Source organism: Ursus americanus, chromosome 12 (assembly GCF_024610735.1).
Source record: "Ursus americanus isolate L20-20 chromosome 12, mUrsAme1.1.p, whole genome shotgun sequence".
NCBI lineage: Eukaryota > Metazoa > Chordata > Mammalia > Carnivora > Ursidae > Ursus > Ursus americanus.
In genome coordinates this window covers 33,432,501-33,455,551 of record NC_142138.1, presented here as the reverse complement: position 1 = coordinate 33,455,551, position 23,051 = coordinate 33,432,501, and the positions used below count along the sequence as shown (strand labels likewise).

Sequence of the window (23,051 nt, the reverse complement as noted above, 5' to 3'; positions counted from 1 at the left end):
TCAATTTGTTTATTGTAGTTTGACTTTCATAATAAACTATTTTTATTTGGACTCATATAGGGATCAGGGTGATTTAAACCCTTGGTTTTATTTTAACTATTCTTTTTAATCTATGAAGTAATTAAAAGCAAACCCACAAAGTTGCAATGTAACAATAAATGAAACATCCTTCCTTTACATCTGAAATAACTTCTCTAAATTATGCTTTGAGAAATGTTAGGAAGTACCTGAATATATGGATATGTTTGTTTTCCTCTGATTTTTTTTTTTCCTCACAGACTTACACAAAGGGAAAATGTCTAAAATATCCTAGGTACTCTTACTTTTCATAAACTCAAAAGTTAAATGACTGACTCACCTATGCTGATATTGCTGGATAGAGATACATTTATTATGAAGATTAAAATGTTCAGAAGTTATCAGATGTAAGTGAGATGTTTTGAAAATGGAGAGCTAGAGAACATACTTACTTGTGGGCTGCAGTTGATTATTAAACTCCTAAAGGAAAGGATCTTTGGACCTTTAGTAACCCCAAAACACAACAAAATAGTTGTAACTTTTCAGTCATCTTCTGCATATGTGTTTTTGAGGGGGGCAGGAAGAGGGAGACAGAGAATCTTAAGCAGGCTCCATGCCCAGTGCACAGCCTGATGCGAGGCTTGATCTCATGACCCTGAGATCATGACCTGAGCCAAAATCTAGAGTCAGATGCTATCTGACTGAGCCACGCAGGCCTCCCTGCATGTACATTGTTTAAGCTCTGATATCTTGCTCATTTCTCTACTGGCAGTCTTTAATTCCAACACTAATAAGGTGGAAGTGGCAGTCACCACAATGCATCAGTTCGGAGAAATGCATGTCTGTCTCTAGAATAAGACAGTACTCCTAAGCCCCATTTTGGTTTCCACAAACATTTACTGTGCTCCCATCTGCTAAGTGTTGGTTCCTTTGCTATCTAATTTGCAGGAGAGAAAATGACTGACATATTTCTTACTTTCGAGGACAGAGCTTATGTCCTACAAAGGGGGGGATTTGACAAGTATACAAATGACTATACATAATGTGGTACCAAAGAGAGGTACAACTAGGAATGAACCTACAAAATCAGCCAGTTGAATCCACCTCATTTTATAGAAGAGAGAATGAAGTCAAGATGAAATGCCTTGCTAAGGTCACACTGTATTTGAACACACCCAGGGCTGGAAGTCAGGTCTTTTAACATCAAGTCAAGGGCTCCTTTCAGTCTAAACAGCACTGACACTTCTGGGGAATTTAACTAACTTTAATTATTCTTAGGCTTTGGCATGTTTAACTTTAATGAAAGAGTATGAAAGTATATAAAAAAATCTTTCTGGACACTGTAAAATACATGGGATGAATTAAAATTTTGGCTAAGCCAAGTAAATACCATTTTACAACTTTCTAAACCCATTACTCATGAATCTGATACATTTTTCAAAGTGGTTGTAAAATGTCAAATTCAGAATTGTCAGTGGAACAAAGCAACAAATCTCCATAGATAGGTCATGACAAAAGCACTATTTTTATTGTCTACAGATATCTGAAATTTAATTTGAATTCATGAGAATAGTGTTGCCAATCTTTTTAAAATTGTGTGAAATTTCCCACAATTATAGTCTTACTCTCAGTAAGTGTTGATTGGGACACACATGAAATAGCAAAAGGCTAATATGTATTATTTTGCAACTTTAAGTTGTGAGACACAGAGGCATCTATAGACACCTTAAAAAATTAAAGCTAATGGGTATGTGTATATTCTGCTATATTCATTACTTCAAAATGTTATCTTACGTGAAGATATTAAGCCCACTCACTCATTCATCATTCACTAATTTAAGTAAGGCTGATCTTACTGTAGACATGAAACACAATTATTAATAAGGCATATGTTTAGAGTTCTTCTCCTGCTATACAAATAGCAATGTTTTTCTTTCCATATTCTTTCAACTGATCTTATGACCAGTAGAATAGAAAGTGGCCGTGAGATTTGCTGTGGAACAAAGCAAGGCATGAAAACATAGCTTCTTTAGCAGGATACTATCACCAACAGTAGTAAGTATTTTTCTTGTACAGATCACCCATAGGAAGTACCCTAACAGTGTGAGAGACAGTGAATAAGCATGCACTACAATGTCTGCTCATTACCGACCTCTACTGGGCTTAATAGATCCTGCAAATGATTTTTAAATAGGTGGGTAGTTCTACCGGAAGGGACAGAAGCTGAAATGTCTGCATGATGCTAATTGGCACTTATCTTTAATTCCGATTGTCCAGACAAGGAGGTCCCTTTAAAGGCAAGAGATTTAAACTCTACCATGTGTAAGGCTTACTTGGCAGTGCTCGTTTTTTGGGTTGGCATGGAGCACATTTACCCATTACAAAATTCTAGTAACATCTGTTGACATGAAGTGTTCATTTGCTTTTGATTTCCAAGTCCTTCCACTAGATTTACTTGCATTCTGAAACTAGCTAAATTTTGAAGAAATGAGCAGGCTCATAGGCGTTCCATAGTTACTTGTTCAGTGATTTCCTTTTTTTTGCTTGGAACTTTGGTTTCCTGGCAACCATCGCAAACAATGGAAACGTGGATGAGGCCCGTCCATCCACGTAAAAGCTCACGGGCTTTCTTTATTACATTCAGTTTTTTTCTGTGGTAACTGGGGTATATATTTACATGAAATTTACACAAGCAGTGCTGCAATCGTCTGTTTGCTTTGCCTTTTAATCAGATCATTTCTGATAGGTTGTCTAAACAAGGATGTTAGTGTCCTCTTTCTAAAATAAGTACAGCTGAAAAACAGCTCACTGATTCTAAATCATGCCCTCCACATCCGCGATTGGACTTGGATATCCAGGAAGATCTTTATGGACTGTAACAGATTATGGCTGCCCTCTAGTGACTAGACGTTCCTGCTGTTTCAGTTAGGTTAGAGTAGGGTGTGTTTAAACATGTGTCCTCATTCCTATTCAAGCAGTCAGGCACTAGAAATCTTTATAGAAAGGATACAATATATACGTTGTTAATTATGCTGAATATTGACGATTTTCTATGAAATGCAGTTATATATGAGATGCAGATATATTTTTCTCAATCGGACCACTTTTGCCAATGCAGGTTTCTTGAAAAAAGTCAACTTTTTTCAAACTGAACTGTTATCAGTTAAATAACTCTATGTTATTTCAATAATTGTAGAACAAAGGTTAGGCTTTTTAATGTAGGAAGGGTAATTATCTCCCAGCACTGCTAACTGTTAAGTCTTCCTCCTATCTCCCTAACCTTTCTCCATCTTGCTCTCCCTGGCAAAGAGAACATACTTTGTTCATTTGACAAGCAATTTGTATTTCCAAGCAGCTTCAGAGAAATTGCTTTTTTTCTAATTGCTAAAATGTCTGGAGTTGTATTTAGATGATCACACATGCCTGGGTGCATCAAGCCACATTTAAAATTCAACCAGCAAGACTATAACTGCCCCAATCAATAGTAGTGAAGCATAGTAATCCAGACCACAACTGGCAAGTTGGCTTTCTTATTTCATATCAGCTACAAGGTACAGCGTGGCAATGTTTGATTTGATTAATTTCAAATTAAAGAAAAACAAAACAAAAAGGGAAAAGAAAAGAAACACTGCACTTTGGCCTGCTGCTGATAGAGCTGAATCAAAATAAATCTCATTGCCAAGCAGACCAGAGAAAAATCACCTCTTTGAAGGTTGACAGAAGAGCAAATCATTTTTCATTCACCACCTCATTTTTTCCCCTATCCCCAAACCAGAAGACATTTTCTACAATGGATAGGTGTTTCTTTTTTCTATAAAAAGTAAGTTTTCACTGCAACTGTGAAAGCCTAAAAATCTGCTAACCATAGAGGGAAAAATTCTTCCTGGCCTCTATGAAATGATGAATCTCCCTTGTTTAAAATACAGTGCAGCATTTGACCTTGGACCACATTCTGACATATATAAACATTCAGGATAGAAATTCACTAGGAAAAATTGATGGATCTCTATTGCTATAGTATCTAATGAAAAATATTGATATTAAAAAGAGGTTGACTAGATAATCTACTCTGACTTTCCATATGGTCAATCATCTAAATGGCCTATGGGATAGTCTAAAACTAATAGAACAAATTCAATCAAGGAGCCAATTCTGATTTGGCTATATGTTTCCAAACGCTTATGAGAAGACAGTTTATTTCTTATTTGTCCTCATTCCCTTTGTAGGAAAACACACTTCTCCTTCTGTACAATAAATCCAACAACAAAATCCTTTTGGAGAATCAAACCCAAATTTCCTGAGTTTGTGGTTATGTTATAATGGCTAAAACCAACTGGCAGCAATACCAGTACCTGCCTTTCTCTTTATCCCTATAATTTCTGCAAGAAAATACTCAGTTCATTTCAGTTTAATAAGTGTTTGTGGAGTTCTAATTCTGTGTCAAGTATGTTAGCTTCTAGGGACAAAAATGCAGATATGATCAGGTTCCTGCTGTTAATGAACAAATACTTACAAATTGACATATTCAATAAGTATATATGTGACATATAAATGTAGCAAAGAATAGGGATTAATTTCCTATAAACCAGAGAAGTCTGATCAGAAGTGATGAACCCACTGGGTCAACATTTTGAAGGATAAATAAGAAGTCTGCTGACAGAGAAGAGGAAGAAAGGATGCTCCACTTGGACAAAATGATCGTTTTTTTAAAACTGAATTATGTCAATACTGAAAGGTGTTGTGTATCTTATCCTAATTTTGTCTATAATATTTATATTCAAAATTCAGTAGTAGTTTAATAAATACTGGTTTTAATAATCAGTCCCATAAAAACCAACCGATCTTCTTAAACTCCTACCTTATGCCACACACTATCCTAGGTGCTGATGAAAAAAAGACTAAACAAAATATGGTGCATGCCTTCAAGCTACTTACATATTTATGAAACATGCAACCCCAACAAAGAGAGCACAGAAGGACAAAGAGAAGATGAGAAAAGGCAAGAATAAAGGAACTCTGACAATGTATTTTTGGAAGAGAAGAAGCAAATGAAAAAGTGATGATATCAAAGTGCAGGGAAAGTTACAATCTAAATTCTAAAGAAGAGGGTATCCAGGGAAAGTAAGGCAGTTCACCTGTGTGAACTTCTGAGCACCTTGAAGCTTGCGAGCACAGATTACAAGGAAGTTGGGAGTGAAGCTTGTGCTAATAGCTGGGAACTTAATTGGATGTTTGTATAGGGAGGGGATGGATCACACCAAAATCTTGCCACTAATTTTTACAACTAGTATCCCATGCACAGTCAGGGGGAGGGTGGAAGATAGGGTTAAATAAATAATAAAATGAACCAAGTAAAATCTATATGCTGAGTAGTGCTAAATCTAAATGCTAAGTTATCTTACCCTTCTCTGCTTTCAGACTGTTGAAAAACAAAATTTCTCTCAAGTAGAAGATTCAGTGGATTTTCTCCTGAATAACTAAATAGCCCCAGAGAAAAAAACTTCATATATTGACAATTAGGGAGCTGCATACTTAAAAAAAAGTACACTCAGCTGATCATTCTGCAGTGAAATTCACAAGTCAGTAAGCTTCATGCCCACTCACAGAGAGCAGCCAGTAGCTTTTTAGTGCCTTAATCTTAAATATGAATAGAGTCAAGCATAACTCAACATTTTTTAGAAATCTTCTGATAAGAAAAAAATTAATTAATATGAGCAAACTCAAAGGGAATTCACAGAAAAAATACAATGACAAGAGCAGTTGCCAATAACCAGACCTGTAATGTATGAGATGACAGAAAATATTGTGTCCATAACGCAAGAACAGGACATGAAAGACGAACAATTGGAGAACATGAAGAGGCTCTTGAAAATCAAAATTTTCATTAGCAAACTAACCATTCAATTTAAAGGTCAACAGTGTAGGAAATCTCCCAAAAAGTAGAACATAAAGATAAAAATAGAAACTAAAAGTAGAAAAAATACAAACATTAAATTCAATCCAAGAGGATCAACTGCTCATTAATAGTAGCTTTAAAAGGAGAAGCAGGGGTTATTTAAGTGAACAAATTGCAAATAGAGCATACAAAAACATTTTCCAGAGCTAAGGATAAGACTTTTAAAACTAAAAACATTACTAATGCTCTAGAACAGTACATTAAACACACACACACACACACACACACACACACACACACACACACACACACACTACAATCAAATGTTAAACTACCACAGAAAGGAAGATGCTAAGAGTTTTCATACAGAAAAGAAATATCATATATCTATCTATCTATCTATCTATCTATGCACATAAACAATAATAAAAGGATCAGATTAATCCTGACTAGTTGCTAACTGGCAATGGCACAATCCCCAGGTAATTATTTCCTTTAAATTATTTTATTTCTGTCAGTAATGGTCTTAGTTGCAGAATACATCTGGTATCAGTTGAGAAAAAAAATATATCTAAGGCTCAGAAAGTTGGGTATAGTTTCTCCTAAATTTACACAGTGGTATAACCTGAACTAATATTATCACTCCTGGGCCACATATTCTTCTGGGGGTTACAATGACAGCTGTTCATTATGTTCCAAACTTTTCCACTAATAACAAAGATCTCTAAAATACATTTCTCTAAACACCTTTGACCAAGGTCATACTGTATGCATTTGAACTTGACCCTACTGAAATCTTAATCCCACAGAGATTTCACCTATGTATACCATCTTCTAATTCTAGAACCTTCGCTTTAGGATTCCCATAAGATTACTTCAGGGAAAACCAGCCATTTGCCTGGTACCAACTGTTAAACTATTATTGAAAGCTCTTACTGTTTAGAAATGGTAAGCAGTGTTTGTCACATGGAATATGACTTAATAGATAAAATATCTGAAAGGAATGAGGAAATGTACAATTTTCCATGCTTTGCTTGGAAAGAAAATTAGCTGAACTGAAGTATTTCTACATGGAGTTGAAGACAAGTATCTCTGCGTACTGGAATTATGTGGATTAATTCACGTGTATCACAGGAGAAAGCTACCTAAGGGAAATCGTGGGTGTTTGTTTCAACAGCTGATTTCCTCGTAGTGAACTTTGCCAAGTTTTGACTCTACTAGAATCCTCAAATTTGTAGTATAGACTTAAGAAATCCTTATTACTGCTCTATTCTTTTTTGGCCACAAATCCTGTCCTGGTGATTTTTCAGTGAACCTTCCTGCTGGCAGCCTGGCAAAACGTCACAACTTTCTTGCTCAAGGGGCTTTGCTGCTGTGTGCCATTAAATATGGAAATGTTCATATTTTGTGAGTTCTGCTAAAATTAGATGCCCCTGAGCTCAAAACACCTAAGAGAATATGCCGGTTCTCACATCAAAGAGCCAAAGATAGTGGCGTGTACGAACGAGCTGCTGTTTGGAGGCAGTTGAAGCAGAGAGAGTACAGCCACCTGCTCTCTTCTTGCTCCTCTGCTGTCCATTCTCCAAACAGCAACTCTGTACAGTATGAATCAAGCTCTGTGCCTGTTCTGATAAAAACATGTCTTGGTCTTCTCAGATGTTCACTGAATAACATTCAAATGCCTTAGCATGACCTGCCTATGCAGTACATTAACAGCATACACAAGGAGATAGACATCCTCCTGCGTTACTAGAGCTAAGTTGTCACGTTTCCTCCCACTCTCGTCTCTGCAGCCACACCACTTGTTCCCTCTCCCAGGCACCCAGACAGGTATTGAAATTGCTGTGCATCAGTACACATCTGTTGGCTGCTTATAGATAAGCTGTATCCTACTAGCCACTAAAACTTGGGGTAAGAGCCCTGCTAAGTTTGCCCAGTTTTGAAGGCTTTTGCACTTCCTGGCTATTCTCACTGCCTGGAATGTGTTCCTCATCCTCCAACTCTCGCTGTGACTGACTCTTTCTTGTCTTCAGGTCCCCTTAAATGCTCCTCATTAGAATCCTCTTCCCTTTCTGTTTCACATGGAGGCACCCCTGATCTCTGTATGGCAGTCACTCTGTTACAAAACATCAATTGTGTGTTCATCACACTTCTCATACCCTGTAAGTATCTTGTTTATTCAGGATAATTATAAATATCTGTCACTGGAGCACAAGCTTCTTAAGGGCAAGGTTGTCATGTTTCTGTTCACCCCACTATCTTGAGTTTTGAACAGATGGCTTGACTTAGTTAATCCTTGTGCATGAATGAATGTATAGTAGGGATTTAAATACCATTACATAGTTTGAACTGTTATGCAGTATTATTACATAAGTTAACCTGACATGCAGGAATAAAGGCAGACTATCACAGGCCTAGGGCTTTTATAGATTAAGAAACTAAGCCATAAAATTGAAGTTAATGAATAGTTCTGCAAATAAGGTTTAAGATCACAAGTGAAATAACAATATTTTAATGTGCAAAAGAGGAAGAATTGATGGTCATGAATCTATCTTTTCTGCTATATCTAGACATCCAGATACCATCATAACTAATAGTAATATCTTTGATGTTAAATAGAAAGGTCAGGGCAATACCACTGAACTAGCATATATCTGATTGAGAATTTCATTGATATGGATGAAACTTTCTTTTCTGTACCTAAAATCCTCTGATAAAATTGCTTGAGCAAACACAGGTGGATTCCTGAGAGTCAAAGAAATGGTGGGACCTCGTAGACAGAGATTTGAAGAATTAAGATGCCACATGAAAGCAGGTTCCCTAATCTGTATTCCAGATTTCTCCAGATCTGTTCTCTTAAACCATTCTGTCTAACTATGGGGACTCTGATCAACCCAGAGTCTGACTGTCTGTGATGCAAAGAGATCAGTAGTGATTTTCCTTAGAGTGATTCTCCTACATTCCTTGAGTCTTCTATTCCAATACCAGCCACTCTAAATTCCCCTTGGTGAGAATTCACAATTTAACTTCGAGAAGGCTCTGGAATAAAGGAACAGATAAATCGATGAAATCCCAGGGTCTCTCTGTATCTAAGGCTGAACCCCACTTTCTATTCTATTTTCCAACTCAAATTTGTCCTGCGACATTGTCCCATATAGCTCATCAAAAGTTCTGCAATGACATCAACTGATTACATTTAAATTTTAAAAATAACAAAAATTAGAGATGTACTAAATTTATAATATAACCACATCCTTTTATCAAATTCTAAAATATTGATTAATACTCCAAAATATTAATGTCAAATCTCATAAATACATCAAATTCAAAAGAGTTAAAGTCAAATTCCTTTGACCTTGTAAGTTGAAAGTCTCAGATCTGGAATCTACAGATTCCTTTAACACTGCTGACATTACTTATCTAAACTATCTGATGTTGCCAGTGCAAACTTTCATATTGAAAATAAAAGGATACATGGTATCTTCATAGCACTGGCCAATACCCCCGAATTTTAAAAATAAGCCCATTCACTGTTCCTAGAAATGTAGACACAAGCAAAACTATGGTTCTATATTCTAGAATTTGGTTACTAAAACTCATGTCAGAAACTTAAGAAACTATGACAGAAACTTAGGGATATTGAATTAAAAGTAGTTAGGTTTAAAAAAAAATCCTTGTTAAGTGTCAGCCTCATTGGGTTTCTAGTTAATCTATGCCAATGTTCTAGAATCTATCGCCTGTGAATCTAAACCTATTTGGTAAAAAGACCATCTCCCATCAAAATTTTAGAATAGTAAAATGTAACCAAAACGTAATGCTTCCTCTCTCAGAAAGTGACATTTGGGGAAAATGTTGCCCTTTGCCAAAATTTTAGATGAGATGACTGTCTTTCCTATCCATAACCCACATTTGCTTCAATTGGAGAATAACCCTCAGCAGATTTTGAATGGAAGTTCCCGTTAATGTTCCTGAATTTTGTGTTCCTCCTAGTCTGGAAAGAAGCACTATCTCTGCTGTGCCCTCTCACAATATATATTTTTTTCATCTTGGCATCTGTTTTCCTTTTTTTTTCATATAAGTTTTCCATAGTCAATGAAAGAAAATCAATACATGCTAAATTTTCCAAAAGCATCCAAAATCTTACCCTTTTTCACCTCCCTGAATTGGATGAACACATCAAGAAACTATTTTCTCTGCTGACCAACATCAGAAGCAGGCTTGGAGTTTCATTATAGTTCTGCTTAGCATCCTTTTAATGCTTCAAATCTTTTGCTTCTCCTAGAGAAGCATAATTTGTCAGACACGTTGCCTACAATAACCACAACACCATGAAATGTCACCTAAAAATACTTTGACTATTTTATACTGACCTTGCCTGTCCCTCCACTTTTGTCTGTTTAGATATTCAAAATATGTTTCCTGTATTGCTATTCCAGGGGATTCTCTACCAGTAGCTTTGCAAAGTCTTCTCTTAGTAGTGTCCTCAGTTCTGGCCTTCTCTGGTGTGCTCATCCCAATCTGTTATCTTAGATTTTGCTCTCTTCTGTCAGATGCCATTGGGCTTCAGTCACTTTCTGATTTGGAAAAAACTAATATTTTCTTTAAAAAGGTTTTAGTTAGGTGCTTCCTCTTTGTAATACATCAAATTTGAAGGAAAAGAGAGGAAAGAAACAGATCCATGACAGCTTCAGTTCTTTCTGCAAAATTTGCTTGTTTTAATAAGATACTCTCTTCCTCTCTGGAGAAGTATTTGAGAGGACAGTGATAGGTCAGATTATTCTAATGATGACATTTCATGTGAGCATAGAATGTCAAGGGAAAGGATATTCTTTCTCAACAAAAAAGGGAAAATAATAATTAGAAATTCGTGAAAAAAAGAAAAATAACAACAACAAAACTTTAGGAGAAAGTAAAGATTTAAATATTAAGCAACCTTTGAAAATTAGTAATATAATTGGATGATACTGAAAAATAATAAAATACCAAAAACAGGTGGATTAAGGAATAAGCTGAAAAGCATTATGGATATAATAAAGACACAAAACATGCATTCTAATAATAAAAAAAGGGAAGGTCATTTGAAATATTAAAAAATAAACAAAAAAATCAGTATAAGAAGTCAGACTTCTGGATACCTGAGGACAATGGCAGGAACAAACTAAGTATCTCTAAAAATATCCTCCCAACTCTTATGAAAAAAAAAGGGAGAAACATAAATTTTGTGAAAAAAAAATCATTAGAATTTAAAGACAGAGAACACAAAACCCACGAAATGAGTAAAAAGAATATAATTACTAAATCCTAATATGTGATCCCTCATATGTCTGCCTCATCTCCAGGTAGCCTCAATGCTTTGTGGTGACCAAAGGCAGACTGAAAACAAAACAAAACAAAACAAAACAAAAACCAAACCAAAACAAAAAGAAACTACAGGGAAGACAGAGGAGCAGATGAGGATGTCTGGCAAAGAGGCCTTAGTGTGAGTAAAAACAACCACCCAAATCTGAAAATACTGGAGAAGTGTTTGGGCAGATCAGAGCACAGACTACAAGGAAGACATTTCAAGAGCAGGTGATTCAAGAGTCGTGAATAAAGGGCCAAATGCAAAGGGGCACTGAAACAAAGCCAAACAAAAAAGAAAGGCATGTCCTTTGACACCTAGTTAGTAAAGGTTAAAACGTAAGAAAAGGGGAGGGAATTTAGTGTTAATGCAAGACTAAAGAGAATCATAAAATCTAGAGGACTATAACTGTGTCATCAAAACAAACAACAAAACCTCTTAAAATATCTGGATTGTGCTATACTGAAATAAGAGTAAGCTTACACTAGGAATACTGCATATTGCTTTACAGTTTCTTACTATGTACACTAATACCATAAAATGAACAAAAGAAAAGGAAAATACTTATAAAGCTATTGAAGAAAATTAGAAAAAAAAACATAAAACACAGAAAATATACCCCTTCCTTCTCCCCAAAAAACAAAATAGAAGTATTTAAACTAGCATTCCAAACAGAATGAGATGTACTTAAGTATTTGAATCAGAAATTTAAAAAGTGAAATTGGCAAAAAACAGAGAGAAATGAAGAAAATAATGGATTAAACTCTGAAAAGAAATGGAAGAAATAAGAAAAAAAAGTCACAAATTAGTAACAAATTTCAAGAGCTAAAACAAGAATTAACACAAATGAAAATTGAGTAACATGTATTGAAGAAAGGCAGGAAGACAATCCAGGAAACAAAAATGACATAAAGGAGGCTACAAATATAAGAAAGATAAAAAGTATCTAAGAACAGCTAGTGGAAATGGAAGACAGGCAAAGAAGGAATTGTATTTCTGTGATTGGAATCCCCAAAGAAGGTTTACAAATCAGTGGAACAGAGCAATATCTATATATACAAATGCAATGACATAAGTATAATTAGAAAAGATAATGAAAGAGTTCATATTAAATTTATCTGCCATATGTTCATATATTTATATTAATATATCCAAATATGAACTAACTCACCTAGTTAAAGGAAAAAAAAATTGGCTCACAAAATAAGACCCAGTTGTATGCTGTGCATAAGAGATATACTTAAAACAAAGTGATTCAGAAAAGGAAGGAAAGCTACACCAGGCAAATACAAATCAAAACAGAGAAGTGATAGTGATCCTGATATCAGATACCGTAGAACTGAAGCTAAAACCCATTTAATGTGACAACAGATGACACTGTACTATTCAACTTTGTACTAGAGGCATTGTTAGTCAATGAAATTAGACAAGAGAAATCAACTAGTAGCATAAAATGGGTATGAAAAAGTCAATCAGTCTCTGCCTCTATGATAGTATATCTGGAAAACCCCAGATAATCAATAATAAAATGAACTAAAACAAAAAGAATTCAGAAAAATATAGGGCCTAAAATTAACATACAAAAACCAATAGTCTTCATATATACAAACAGTAATCAGCTAAATAGCAAAAACCTCATTTACCATAGTAATAAAGAATATTAAATACTAAAGAATAAAATGGACATAAAATCTCTATGAGAAAAAAAATTATCAATAATTCTGAAACTCAAAAAAGTAGGTTTGAAATAGTGGAATATACTGTATTTTTAGAGATGACAATTCTATATTACAAAGATATTAGTTCTTACTGTTAATACAGAAATTCATTCTGGCCACAGTAAAAATACCATCCATTATTTTATGAAGTTAAACAATTTGATACTAAAGTACATATGGAAAATCAACCATGCTAGGTTAGCCTAGTAAAATACTGAAAAAGAAAAGCTATAAACAGGCAATAACCATATCAGACATTAAAAATTGCCTCTATAATTAAAACAATGTGGTACCGTCTAGGGCATTAATAGACAAATTGACTATTAAAAGAGAAAGTCCAGAAATAGACCCAAGTAGATAATAAAATGAACCAAGTTTCTTTGGAGAAAAGTAAATTCCAGGGCGAGGCCAATAAGAAAATAAAGGATATGTTTGGAACATTTTCCTGGGCTAAAAAATAACAAGTGATAGAAAAAAGGTATAATGAAGTCAGAAAGACGTAAGATCCCGAGTAGAAGAAGCCAGCAATGGCCAACGATGGAAAACATTGAACAGCCAATCAAATAATGGTAGTGTTGCATTTTAAGCCACAGAATAAAATAAATATCCTTGGGCCCATACTAATATAAATAGTTTAATAAATAATTAAACAGAGGAGAAGAGACAGCTCTCCCATACAAAAAGATTCTAATTAATAAATGTAGAAAGGGGGCACTGGGGTGACTCAGTCGGTTAAGGATTTGCCTTCAGCTCAGGTCATGATCTAAGAGTCCCATGGTGGAGCCCCACATTGGGCTCCCTGCTCAGCGGAGAGCCTGCTTCTCACCCCACTCTTGCTCTCTCTCTCTCTCAAATAAATAAATAAAATCTTTAAAAAAAAATAAATGTAGAAAGAATGATAAAACTATAAAACTACCATAGACAAAATCTCATTAATAACTATTACAGCAAGATTCACTGATAGGTGCTGTAATTGGTAGTTGAAAATTAGAGTAGAGATGGAATATTTGTATAGCCACAAAAGATCTCCTACAAAATATTTATCAATTACAAAGAAAGAAATAGTAATTCTACAGTGCTGAAACCTACCAAACACTATCTTAAACAAGTGATTAATGTTAAAAGCACCCATAATAAAACACATGGACATCATGTTCCCAGGATGAGAGTCAATCAGAAGAACACACATGAATCCTATGTTATTTTTGCCAAAAATGCAAAATCACAACCTAATCACAAGACAAATCCAAATGGAGAGGCATTCTATAAAATACTAACTGTACTTTTTACAAGTTTCAGTCAAGAAAGACAAGGAAAGACTGAAGAACTGTCAGAGATTAGGAGAGACTAAGGAGATATGAGAAATAAATCCAATGTGAGATCCTGGAAGAGAAAAAGGACAGTAGGAGAAAAACTGGTAAAATTCAAATGAAGTCCATACTTTTGCTAAAAGTATTGTAACAAGTTAATTTCCTCATTTGGATAACAGTACGGTAGTTATGTGAGTTGTTAACATTAGGAAAGTTGGTGGAACCATATATGTGAACTCTCAGCGCATGCTTTTCAACATTTCTAAGTCTGACATCATTTCAAAATAAAAATATTGAAAGCAGTGCAAGAAAATCATGGTCCAAATATGAAGCAGATTAAATTAGGAGCATTATTTGAGCAATTAGTGAAATGTAGAAAATCCATTTGAAAATTCCCATTTGAGTAGCACAGGGATTATGGCATTAGAAATTTAGAGAAGCTAATGCATTCCTATCAAAATACTTGTTTCTGCAGTAAACCATAATTACGTAGTTGTGTTTAAATGATAGTCATGCATTTTTAGCATTTAGAATCAACCTATAGATCGTTCATGGAAGATTTGATTATAATTTTAAAAAGAATGTAAATATTTTTATTCTTGACAATATAAAAGTAAAAATACAACTAGCAGAAATTGGGGAAGGGGGAGGTTAAGGGAAGTGTGGAGTACTAATAATATTCTAAAAAGTGAGAAGTTATTAAAAAGAAAACTATGATTGTGAGTCAGTTATAATAAGTAAAGGTGATAATAGAATGGTATTTCTATATTAGGAGTAGGGGAGGTAGGTAGAATGGAGTGAGTAAATTCTCATTTATCTTGGTAAAATATTAAGAGAAAATATCTAATGTTGATAATCAAAGGACACATTTAGATACTGTTACCACTAATCACATTATGAATAGTGATGATAATAAGTAAATCCTTCTTGGCAACAGGACTAGAAATGGGCAGCGATGGGGTGAATGTGATTTTCTATGAGTATATGTGTGTGTGTATGTGAGGCCTTTTTAATGATGTGACATATTATGTTAATTTTGTAAATATTAGAAAGGACATAATAATCACAACTTCTAATATTATGAATGTTCTTCAACTGCCTAATATTATTATCCTCTTTTGTAACACATGAAATTTTATTTGTTTTTCAAAGCTGTGCTCAAAGGTCATTTTATTTCCATCTCAATATTTATGAGTGATACTGATGTGACCATAAAACTTTTTCTTATGATCCCAGATAGATTTAATATTTTGTTCCTCTGTACTCTGATAATACTGTTTATAATTCCATTAAGCAACTAATCGTAATTATTATAATTTATCTAGTAACTATCTATTTCCTTTGTCAGAATGAGAGTGCCTGAAGATTGGGTGTTATGTATCTTCCTCATGTTTATACTTCTGGCACTTATAGTGATTGAAATATATTTTTCTCAATATGTAAATATTTATAGAAACTAACAGTGACATCCTGCTTCCTTTAGGCTTTAAGGAGAATAGCCATATAGAACAGAAAGGGGTCAGATTCTGGGAGAATTGTCTTGGTTCCATTGTTTCTGTGTCGATATCTTTCAATCATTATTCTTCTAGGTCAGAATACAAAATAATTTTGGACTAGAATAACCAGAAGTTGATGCCTACTCCCCTTATTAGCCTGGTTGCCTTCCATGATTAGTACTTGTCAATGGTGGCTGACTATTAACGTTTTCCAGCATAGGTAGTATTATGGGTTGAATTGTATTCCCTAAAAGATATTGAAGTCCTAACCCTCGATATCTATGGACGTGACCTTATTTGTAAATAGAATCTTTGCATATGATAAAGTTCAGATAAGGTCACTAGGTAGATTCTAATTCAGTATGACTAATTTCTTTATAAAGAGGGAAAATTTGGACACAGAGGTAGACATGGACACAGTGAGAAGTCCATGTGAAGATTGGAGTTGTATTGCCAGAAGTCTAGCAGAAGCCAGGAGACAGACCTGGAAAAGATCCTTAGTGAGTGTCTTTGCAAAGAGACTTTTGAACACCTTCATCTTAGAATTCTAGCCTCCAGATTTGTCAGACAATAAATTTCTGTTGTTTAAGCCACTCTATTTGAGGCACTTTGTTATAGCAGCCCTAGGATCCTAAAACGAGCATTATTGGAAACACTTTTCAAACAGATGGTCAGCACAAGTAGGCACCCTATTTCCTTGTTCTCTTATCTTCCCTTGGAGAGGTTAACAAAGATGAGAGAGCCCAGCTTCATTCATGATGTACTTCAGAACAGAGGCCTCACCCTTGTTCTTCTCTCTTGTTCCAGGCTATGGGGTAGTCTGGTGCTTGTACTCTGAGCTCAGTGCCAACCCTCTAGAGGAATAATTTGGGAAGCCCAATTGATAACATCTAACAACTTAGAGAAAAATTGGGACTGGATTGAGTGACCTCCCCCTGAAGCACTTGTTCTGCCTTGTTCATGGTGAGGCAATTCATGGAGAGCATCCAAGGTCACTAGAAAACTACTATTTTTCTGTCTATTCTTTTTGCCAAGGTAATATCTACAGAATTACATATAATATATATTATTATATATATTAGGAAATATATAATTAAGGGTGTTTTCTTTTGTCTTTTTTTTTTTTTTTAATGGAACCAGAGGCACTCTTAGGAAAGAAGTAGAACCAGAAAGTAGACATATTTAGTTCTTATATTTGTGTCCCCTCTGGCAGTCACTTTCTTTCCATTTTGAACTACATGCTAGTTTTCTTTATATGCTATTCTATATGCTACTTTATATGGCTGAAAGATATGAGATATACATATTCTCCTTTCAAGTACCGTATGCATCACCTAAAGTTGAAATCATATAGTCTCAATCTGAAAAATTGCAATGAAGGATCTCATTAGTTTGGTATGGACCAATTGGTGACCCTTGGTCCAAACAACTATTATAGGGCTGGAGGCACAAGATAATGCTTAGTGATCACAACTTGCAGGACCCTACATTTTTTTTAAAGATTTTTATTTATTTATTTGAGAGAGAGAGAGATCTCTAGAGAGAGCACATGAGTGGGGAGGGAAGAGAGAAGCCGGCTCCCCACTGAGTAGGGAGCCCAACGTGGGGCTCGATCCCAGGACCCTGGGATCATGACCTGAGCTGAAGGAAGACCTGAGCCACCCAGGTGCCCCTCCAGGGCCCTACTTTTATAAACTCTGGTTTGGAGGTGGAAGAGAGGCAGCTTGTAGAAAAGTAGGATGGGGGCACGTAGCCACTTCAACAGACATTCACTATAAGGTGCCTACACTCAGCTTATAACAGAGGTTAAGAATAGAAGTGTCACAAATTTAAGAGCAAACTCATGGAGTCCTGTTCCATTTATAATACTTTTGGGTTCTAAATGTGTTCTTCCCTTCTTTGAATTAGAGTTCATTGGAATTACAGTTTTCAGATACTTTTAGAAACATTCATTTTGTTTATCTATTTCCCCGGCATACATTTATTGACTGTCTAGAATATGGTTATAGGTTGAGTTGTGTCCACCACTCCTCAAAGGATTTTGAAGTTCTAATAATCAAATAAATGGTATTCACATATTTATATAAATATCACCTTTATAAAACACAGTCTTTTCTCTTTTAAACAGCATCCAGATATGTCTACCGCTGTCAAATAAATCTAGTTTCAACTCAATAGAGAATGAAAAATAGATGGGAGTTAAATTTCTTTATACTATTCCACATACTTTCCTGTGTACATAGTGCAAGACCCAGAATAGCATTCCGTGTGTTTGAATGATGGATTAATTGATTGATTTTTGTGACAAACAGCAAATGCTGGTTGCCAAATTATATCTTCCAACAATTTCTGTCATTCAAAATTCAACTGAACAATAGTCGTAGGGTGATATCAACCTGGAGAAACATAAGAACGAAATTACCTGAGGTGCCCTGATATTCTGGCCAACAGCATTTCTATTTAGGAGTAATAAACAAAAACCGCTGTCTAGTTAAGGAAGACCAAACTCCCACAACGTCAAGTTTCTATTACCACTGAGCTAGCTATAACATTCGCAAAGCTCTGGGATGTGAATACTCCTGCCCCTCTGTCCATTCTAAAGAACAAATGAACGAGCGCCATTTTGCCATCACGGCTTTGTCTAGGTGTGGGTTTTTGGAAATCAGAGTCCACATGTAACTTTTTCCCCCGACTGCTGCCTCTGCTGCATGAACATGATGAAAACCAGAAGGATATCGGTGTTAAGCAGAAACTTGGCCTCCTTACAGTCATAATTTTACCTTTATCTCACTTCTCATTGGGGAACCCTATTCTATATTCAGACAGTAAAAGATAGTATGCAAAGTTAGACCTATGGAATTTTTTTTTTAGTTTTGTGGTCTGTGACAGCCTAAAGGATTTTAAGTGCAAAAAACTGGACTACTAGGCAGGAAACCAGAGTTTCTCTCCTGGCTCTGCCTCTTGGTATGTGATTTGATGGGAGGAATCTATAGCCACAATGGATATTTAAAAATTTCTCTGATTAGAATTTCTTTCATTTCATCTAGGCTCTTCACTCTTTTTTTTATATTAAGTGTGTATAATTCCTACATAAAATCTTAGAAGCTTTTCCATATATATATATATATATATATATATATATATATATATATATAGTGTGTGTGTGTGTGTGTGTAAGAGCAAATATATCAAGCAATTTATATATATATATTATTTTCTCTTTCTCCAACTTGATTCCAAATTAATCTTGAAGTAGGCTTTTTTAAATGTAAATAGCTAGTTTAAAACTTTTCAATGGCTCCCTTTAGTCTACCAAAAAAAAAAAAAAAAGAGCTACAGTCACCGTTTGATTAATTAACACATTTATCTGTCCTTCTATTAAACAAGCATTTGATAAATGTCTCCTATTAACTCCTATAGTATTCAGCATGATAGTCAGTCCCAAAGACACTAAGATGAGCAAACATGGTGCCACACTTCAGGAGTCAGCAGTACAGTGGTTAAGACATATATAGTCAGTTCTCTTTATTTGCAGTGGTTATGTTCTGTAAGTCACTATGAACACTCAATTAGAGCATACAGGGTTAGGTTCCTTTGAACCTCTTTTCACAACACTTTTGCCAACTGAACAACACATAAACTGGATTCATTGTGTGCATTTTTGTCTAAAGATACTATTTACAATATATATTGTTGATTCATTAACACTGAACTCTTGATCAACAGTACCATAACTCGTGCCTGAAAGGAGTTTATCTAGCACATGTATTTTCTTCATAAGGCACATCAGAGGCTTCTTGTGCTTAGAAACACTAGACAGCAGTTCAGCACCACACTTGGGCCATTTTAAACAGCAAAAATCACCAATCAAAAGCACAAAAATGTAAAAAACGTGTCACCAAATAAGGTTAGGAAAATGACCCTCTATAGTACCTCACATGGGAACACTTGCATTGAGCAAGTCAAATTTTTCATCATCCTGCACATGTCCTCTAATGACTGCAAATGTGCCATGTGTATGGGGGTTGCAAATAAATTTTGGTGAGTAGGTTAACTTGCAAATACAGAATCCTACATAATGAAGATCAACTGTATGTGAATGAATGGGAAAGAAGTGCTACATTAGTAGTACAATACCCAAAGGAAAGTAAACACAGAGGGGAAAAAGGTTAACTGTTCTTGGGGGCGTTGGAGAACATTCTGTAGAGCGAATGATGAATGAGATCATATTTATTGGCTTCTGTCAACTAAGCAAAAGGCCCCCAGTCAAAGAAAATAACATATGAAGGTCATGATAACATGAAGCTATGTGACATATTCAGCAAGTACAAGCAACTTGACAATCCTTGGGTCTAAAGCTCAAAGTGAAGAGGTTAGAAGTGCCTGAAGAGGATAATAGCAGAGAGGTGATGAAGGATGTTAATGTCCATTTTAATTTGCTTGGAACACTTTTTGTGATGATGAAAAGCCACGGCCCTGCTTTGAATGAGTGTATGCCACGAGTTCAGATCTGATTGTACTACCTTAGTATCTTGTGAGAAGGAAGGAAAATATTCTGTTGATATCAGACTGAAATGAAATTATTGGAAGAATTACAAAATTTGAGGTTAATTAATCCAGAAAATGTACAGTGTTACACAGGAAATTAGATGATGACAGTGAAGTAGGCATGTTCTTTTCCCAAAGAAAGCTTTCTCTGGCTCCATCTCCTACTCTAGCCTTTGTGAGGTGCTCCTCAAACAGATGTATACTCAGTGTCAGTCAATGCTGGAAATTTCTTCATACGTGCCCCATAGCAACTTGTTCCTATCTGTACTGTAGCATTCATTAAACTGTATTTAATCTACCTTAGTATATAGTTAAACTAATTCTTTGATGGTGGGAAATACTTTATTCACCATTGTGGCTCCAAACTCTATGCATGTCTTTCACTTGATAGGTATTGATTGAATAGATCAGTAAATGAGAGAGTGAAATAATCAACAGGAGTTAGTGCTTTGTTCCAACAGCTTTGCTCTCCATATGGAAAGAAGCAACCCTCAATGCTTTTCTCAGATGCAACTTCTGCAGTAAAATTTTCAATAGTCAGCATTATCTGGGTAAGGTGTTTGTTAGTTGTGAGCCATTTTATTTTAAAATGTTCTCACTTACACTTTCATAATAAGAGGGTAATATGCAAGAAATTACAAAATTGGAGAAAATCTTTAAAAATTAGGTGTATATTGTATTCATGAAAGATGATGTGCTTTTTTAAAAAGTCTCTTTTCAGAATTTTCTGTAAGTGACCTAGCAGCAATTATTTTACCTGATACATGCTGTTTAGAGTGTTTCTGTGACATGACCTGCTACAATTGAAGAAGCCACCCTACAGAGGCACTTATCATCACAACTGTCATGTTCTCCTTTTTGCCAGGGATTTTAAATCTCACCACAAAGTCAACCCAGGAATCCCACTGTGGCTCATGTCTTGCGCTCTGTGCATTGCTCCTCTGACATTCTGAGCAAGACCAATCAATCACTTTCTTCCACCAGGAACTGAGTGGTCATGACATCACCATCAAGCTTAGCCCTGTTCTAGAAAACCAATTGAGCTTGACCAAAATGAGCAGCAATTTATTTTCAACCGGGGAGGCTCAGTCTCTATAGGGTTTTAAATATCAGATACTGCTGCTAAAGTTGGGTCCAGGAGTACCTCTACAGAGCCAAGAAGGGAAGGGTAAAGGAAGATCAATGTGCTCGTTTTCAATAAATCACTGGATTAATCCTGGTGGGATTCTGCAGCTGTGGGTGGAAAGCAAAAGGAGATCATCATTTGTATTTAAAAGTGCAAAAGCAAAATCAATTTTTTTAAATCAAGTTTCAGGAGGACTGACTGATGGAAGGGTAGATATGTAGAGAACACTATAAATTTGTGGATTAGAAAAGCTTTCCCCACCCTTGCCACTCATTAATGTCAATGAACTCCACATTTCTGAATTCCGTTTGGATGCAATATTCAACACATTTTATGCTATTAGTAATTCATTTAAAAGGGGCTTGTCCTGCAGGCTGCTTATGAAGAAATCAGTCTCACCAAGCTTTTTCTAGACACTCTGTTTTTTACCTATAATGTCAATATGAACTAAGGAAACCCTCTGTTACTATGGTCTTCGGTTGTATATACACAAATGGAAACACTCTCAGCACATGCAGTTATATTACTTGGGCTTAATAAGCTCCTCAGGCAAAAGAATATTATGCATGAATATTAAATTTTCCAAGAAAATTTTTGAACAGGCACAACACTAATTATAATGCTTTACAATCCCTGTATACACACACACATGCACACACACACGCACACATGCATACAACACACACGTGCACACATATATATATTTTGCTAGGACAATTTCTACAAACCAGTATCTCTAAGAAATATTTAAAAAGTCCTAGATAGTTGATTATCAAGAAATAATTTAGTGTGGCAAACTTACTTGCTTGTGGTCTCTCAAAATTATTTTGAATACACTTATATTTAAAGTAAAATATTTAATATCAACTACATGCATCAAAAGGTGCTTGGCCATCTGAATGGAGGTAAAAATACAGCAAAAAATAGTAACATAGAATGAAATAGCAACTGCATAATAAGTCCTGTGCAGTCAGAGCAGAAGTGACTGGTGTGATATGAAATGGTCAGGAAATTCTGTGACATTTGAACATGAATTTGAAGAACATCTTTCAATATTGGTAGAGAAAAACTGATAGCACATTCCATGTTATGATAATGGTATGAACAAAGATACATAGGTAAAACATACATCACATTTTCCTTTAAAAGTGCCTTTAGAATTCCCCAAAGCAGTGTTTCTCAAAGGTGTAGCTGAAATCAGTTTCTGAGATGACTGTTGAAAAGACACATCTTTGGATTTCGACTTGGACCTCTTTGATGTGGGTCCAAAAAATCTCTGGTGATTGTCATGCACACCACAGTTTGTGAACCATGGATAAAGTTTAGTCAGACTTGAAACCTACCCTTAGTACACAGCAGTCAGTACTGGCACTCCCTTTCCAAACATGATGGGAATTTACGTTGAAAAAAATTGCTCTTTCCTGGGCAAAGGCATTATATCCAAGTAGTTAAAAGCAAAAGTTCTAGAATCCGTCTGACCTTAGTTTGAATCATAGGGCAGTTTCCTCTTCTCTCTAGGCTCATCCTTTCTTTCTCCCTCCCTCCCTTCTTTCCCTTTTTCTTCCCTTCTTGATTTCCTCCCTCTCTCCCTCCCTTCC

The 23,051-nt window shown here is 35.4% G+C and overlaps 1 long non-coding RNA gene across 2 annotated transcripts in view; it reads left to right on the top strand.

Moving 5' to 3' along the window:
* The window catches only part of LOC148109168 (uncharacterized), a 781,283-nt gene that overhangs the window by 598,133 nt on the left and 160,099 nt on the right, over positions 1-23,051 (top strand). The gene's annotated exons all lie outside the window — the stretch shown is intronic.